Source organism: Equus quagga, chromosome 15 (assembly GCF_021613505.1).
Source record: "Equus quagga isolate Etosha38 chromosome 15, UCLA_HA_Equagga_1.0, whole genome shotgun sequence".
NCBI classification, from domain to species: Eukaryota; Metazoa; Chordata; class Mammalia; order Perissodactyla; family Equidae; genus Equus; species Equus quagga.
In genome coordinates, this window is record NC_060281.1 from 72,986,360 (window position 1) to 72,992,359 (window position 6,000).

Here is a 6,000-nt window from a genome sequence, read left to right on the forward strand (position 1 = left end):
CTCTCTGCAGTCACAGCAAAACCTGGCCCAGGCCCAGGGCTGAAGCAGTGACTGAGCGTCTCTGAGACATATGGGTCGGTGTTTATACTGTCCTCCGTGGTACCACATGGCTACAGACTTCTCCCGTCTGTGGACCTCACCAATTGTGAGCGTCAGAGCAGACAGAGAGAGGAGTCGCAAACTCTAGCAACCTGGGGGCCAAACCTGTGACTATCTGTTGGACAAGTACTGTAGGAGCAGAGTTTCTCGTAATCAGGGTGGCTGAGTAGAGAAATGGCTTCAGGAATTCTCTGTCACATCAGCATTAGATAACAGTGGTAAAGAGCTGTCAAAGACAAAGACGGATACTAGTTCAAGTAGCAAGGACAGATATTAATCGGTAACATACTGTTGCAACAGGGAAGAGGGTCTGGTGTGAACTGACCTCAACTTCCATTTGTACAGAGCGCAGTTTAAAGGGAGAATGACAGAGCAGGTGGGGGAATGGCAGGGAAGTTCCTGCTAAATCTACAAAAAGCAAGAAGCAGAGGCTGGTCCACCTGGGTTTGCTAACTGGTGCTTATCGAAGTTAGGCTCCTCGCCTCCCACAGAGACTGGGAGACCAGGGCCCTAACTTGGCTGGAACGAACAAGACCTTCTTTTGGCCACTTTGAGTTTTCTCAGGCAGGTACTTTCACGGGGGCTAGGGTCACCCTAGGGATGCAGCCTTGAGCTGTGAGAAACTATGTTAGTGTTTATTCAGGTCTTTTGATGGGTAGACTACATCATTTGTGCTGAGAGTCTGCAGTTTTATAGGCCAAGTCTGAGGCCTAGTCACGAAGAGAGCTTAGAGAGTGCTTAGCCAGAGTTTGGTCAAGGAGAGAATCTTTGTCAGCTACAGTGCTGGATTCAAATGGCCCCGGGGCTGAATCCTGGCTCTGTGACAGACTAGCTGGACACCTTTGGGAGGTGATTTGTCATCTTGCAGAACTGGTTTTTTGAAAAGTCGAGAGGACAGCACTTCTCCCCAGGATTGTTTGAGGATTAAATGAGATGACTCACGGCTTATAAGAAGCCCGTAGTCCATGTTCATTTTTCATGTGTGGCTGGAGTCCGGAGGGGGCTGTACTCAAGCTGAGATATGGGCCTCTGGGGGCTTCCTCAGGGCTGAGGGTCAGCTGGGACCAGCTAAGCCTGCAACGCTTCTCAATCTATAATGTACAAGGGAATTAACCTGGGGATCTGGTTAAAATGCAGAGTGTGAGTCAGTCCATCTGCCTTTCTAACACACTCGCAACCAAGGCTACTTGTCTGGGGGCGCTGTTTGGAGATGCAAGGCTGAGGAGAGTGGCTATGTTACCGAACCAAAGCAGGCTGCTTCCTGGTAAGTAAAGATAAGACCCTCCAGCAGAAGTAGTTGTCTCACAAAGTAAAGTATATCTGCAGCAAACAGGAGACCACGTGGAATCATTTCCAGAGTCATGGCCTCCCCAAACAAAGGGAAGCAGGGACATTTATTTCAAATGGGGAATGAATATTCAGAAGGGAGTGGTGGGTACTTGCTTGTGCAGGCTCAGTTGGAAAGAAATCTTGCCATTTGCGACAACATGGATGGACCCTGAGGGCGTTATGCTAAGTGAAATAAGTTAAGCAGAGAAAGACAAACACTGTAATGATCTCAGTTATATGTGGAACTTTAAAAAGCCAAACTCAGAGAAACAGAGAGTAGAGTGGTGGTTGCCAGGGGCTGCGGGTGGGGGAAATGGGGAGATGTTGGTCAAAGGGTACAAACTCCCGCCTGTAGGATGAATAAGTTCTGGGGATCTAATGTACAGTATGGTGATTATAGTTAACAAGACTGTATTGTATACTTGAAAGTTGCTAAAAGAGTAGATCTTAAATGTTCTCACCACAAAAACGAAATAGTAATTCCATGACGTGATGGAGGTGGTAGCCAATGATAAGGTGGTGATCCTTTTGCACTGTATACATGTATCAAATGAACAAGTTGTATACTTTAAACTTCCACAGCGTTATATGCCAGTTATATCTCAATAAAGCTGAAAAAAAAGTGCTGGAAAAAATATAGAAGAAATTTTAAAAATAATCTCAGAGTAGAAAAGGCTTTCTAGGCATGACATAAAAGCCAGAAGGCATAAAAGAAAGCACTGGCAAAAAAAAAAACCCTGTAAAACAGAAACAATAAAAGGCATAAACTAAGTAAAAAGATTAAAGATGACTGACAGGAGGTATTTGCACCACATATGACAAACCAAAGGTTAATTGCCTTGATATACAGAAAGCACCTACAAATCAATTTTAAAGAAACCAACAACCAATCCAATAGAAGGTTGAGCAGGGGACATGAACAGTTCACAGAAGAGAAAAAATACAACTTCCCACAGGCAAAGATGCTCAAGCTCACCCATAAGAAGAGAAATGCAAATTAATGTGATAGTGAAATGCTATTTTTTAAATGGAGTTCATAATAGTTTACATCATTGTGAAATAGTGTGTACACGATTTCTTGTCTGTCCTCATGTAAGTGCTCCCCTTCACCCCTGTGCCCACAACCCCAGCCCTCTTGCACTAGACTGTTCTCTTTGTGTGTTTGTTTCTCTTTCGCATATGAGTGAAATCATCTGGTGTCTATCTTTCTCTGTCTGGTTTATTTTGCCTAACATAATACCCTCCAGGTCCACTTATGTTGTTGTGAATGGGATGATTTTGTCCTTTTTTATGGCTGAGTAGTATTCCATTGTATATATATACCATATCTTCTTTATCCATTCATCAGTTGATGGGTACTTGAGTGGCTTCCATGTCTTGGCTATTGTGAATAATGCTTCAATGAACATAGCGGGGCATAAGTCTCTTTGAATTGTTGATTTCAAGTTCTTTGGATAGATACCCAGTGGTGAGATAGCTGGGTTATATGACATTTCTATTTTCAGTTTTTTGAGAAATCTCCATACTGTTTTCCATAGTGGCTGCACCAGTTTGCATTCCCACCAGCAGTGTATGAGGGTTCCTTTTTCTGCACAACCTCTCCAACATTTGCTATTTTTTGTCTTAGTGGTTATAGCCATTTTAACAGGTGTAAGGTGATATTTTAGTGTAGTTTTTAAATTTAATTTAATTTTTTATTTTTTCTAATTTTTTTAATTTTTAAAATTTTTTTATTGAGTTAATGATAGGTTACAATCTTGTGAAATTTCAATTGTACATTATTGTCTGTCAGTCGTGTTGTAGGTGCACCACTTCACCCTTTGTGCCCACCCCCCACCCCACCTTTCCCCTGGTAGCCACTAATCTGTTCTCTTTGTCCACATGTTTAAATTCCTCATATGAGTGGAGTCATACAGAGATTGTCCTTCTCTATCTGGCTTATTTCACTTAACATAATTCCCTCAAGGTCCATCCATGTTGTTGCAAATGGGACAATTTTGTCCTTTTTTATGGCTGAGTAGTATTCCATTGTATATATATACCACATCTTCTTTATCCAGTCATCAGTTGATGGGCACTTAGGTTGCTTCCACGTCTTGGCTATTGTGAATGATGCTGCAGTGAACATAGGGGTGCATGGGACTTTTGGAATTGCTGACTTCAGGTTCTTTGGATAGATACCCAGTAGTGGAATAGCTGGATCGTATGGTAGTTCTATTTTTAATTTTTTAAGGAATCTCCATACTGTTTTCCATAGTGGCTGCACCAGTTTGCATTCCCACCAGCAGTGTATGAGGGTTCCTTTTTCTCCACAACCTCTCCAACATTTGTTACTATTTGTTTTAGTTAGTTTTGCCATTCTAACAGGTGTAAGGTGATATCTTAGTGCAGTTTTGATTTGCATTTCCCTGATGATCAGCGATGATGAACATCTTTTCATGTGCCTATTGGCCATCCGTGTATCTTCTTTGGAGAAATGTCTGTTCATGTCTCCAGCCCATTTTTTGATCGGGTTGTTTGATGTTTTGTTGTTGAGTTGTGTGAGTTCTTTATATATTATGGATATTAAGCCTTTGTCAGATGTATTACTTGCAAATATTTTTTCCCAGTTAGTGGGTTTTTTTTTGTTTCAATCCTGTTTTCCTTTGCTTCAGTGTAGTTTTCATTTGCATGTCCCTGATGATTAGTGATGCTGAACATGTGAAATGCTATTTTTCACCTATTGGATTAGCAAAACTGAAAAAACGTCTGATAAACTGTATTGGTGAGGATGTGAGGAAACTCAGAGTGACAGGGCATAAAATAATCAAACTTCTGTGGAGGGTAGTATAGCAATATCTATATTTAAGTTGTAAATATCCTTTGACTTAGCAGTCCCGTTTCTATGAGTTTCTCAAGTAAACTTGTCAAGCATAGACACCGAGGCTTTGCTTGTAATGGCAAAAGACTGGAAATACCCTAAATGTCCATCTAAGGGAATGTGCACACTTTCCTGTGTTACAGAAGACCTCCCACACACATTAAGTGAGGAAAGCAAGAGGTCTCCGGGAAGGGGAAGTGGGGGCTGGGGACTACATTCAGAGAAGAAAGGGAGGCTCACTTTTCAGTTTATCTCTGCAATTGATCTCCAAACCTACTTCCCCTTCTTCCTGGCACACAGCTGCTTTCCCAAACTCCTTGGTATGGAGGAATGGCCACGTGACTGAATTCTAGCCAATGAAACAGGCTTAGCCTGTAAAACCCTCCCAAGTGCCACCCTTCACACTTCTCCTCCTTCAGTTGTCTGGAATGGTGCTGGGCCCCAGGGCGACTTTGGGAACCAGGTGTTGACAAGAGAGTCACAAAAAGAAAAGAGCCTGGTTCCCTGAGTTCCTGCCTGGAGAGGAACATCTGTGACACTCAACGGAGCAGGGACTTTATAGTGTTTAGCAACCAGATTTCATGGCATATCTATTTTAACAGCTCTGTTAACTATTACAATATCTGTTTGATATCATATTAGCTCTGCAAAGCAAAGGAAAACTCACACACATACACACACTCTGTTGGTCTCCTTCAGACCTCAGATCAACACCTTTGTCTGGTACTTCATCTTGGGCCTTGGCCAACCTCTTAGGCCTCAGTTCCTGGGGCAGGAGCCTCAAACAGCTCCCCAGACACGTCCTGCCTAGATCTGATCCTTTCCTCTGCTTTTCTGCTGTTGAGACACTTCTCTGTGCAGCTCAGCTCCTCCTGCCAGGTTTCAGTCACTCCTCCCCGGGCTGTTGCTGACATTTATCAGGTTGAAATGCACACCTTGACCCTGCAGACCTGCCCCTTCTTAGTCAGTGTCCTCCCACTCCTCCCTGCATCCCCACTGCCCAGCTCTGACTTGCAGGGGGGAATAAAACAGTTTGCAAGAGCCTTCTTTCACCCCTGCCCTCTTGTAGTCCACCCTCCACAGGATGAGAAACCAATGAGTTTAAGATGCAAACCAAGCAAGACATCCTCTGTTCCACCCTCCTCACCACTGCCTCTGAGACCCTGCCTGCCCCAGCCCTGCCCACCTCACCTCCCAGCACTCTCTCCCTTGTTCAGTGGACTCAGTTCTGTCCCCCTCTCCAGCACAGCCCGGGCGGTCCCATCTCAAGGCCTTAGCACTAGGTGTTCCCTCCCCGTGAAACGCTCTCCCTTACACCTTCACAAGACATTTACCATTCAGGTTTCACGCGTCACTTGCTGACCAGGGGTTTAAAAGCAGTGCCCTCTGCCTCAACCATCTCTTCACCCTATTTATTTTCTTTACACCCCTTTACACTATCTGAAATCATCTCGTTGTTTGGTTGAAGGTCAGTCTCTCCCACAAGGGTGTAAGCCCCGCAAGTCAGGGTCAGGGTCGCTCCGGTTCAGGCTTGTATGCAGTAGGGGTTCAGGCACACATTAGGGGTTCCACCAATGTGCGCTGAACCCACGAGGTCGGGGCATTCCACACACGTGGCGGGGCACGGAAGGGGCCTGGGCGGACCGGGCGCAGCCTGGGCGGCGCCTCCAGCCCCGACCTCCCGCGGTCCCCTCGGCGGCGCGCGCACGGGC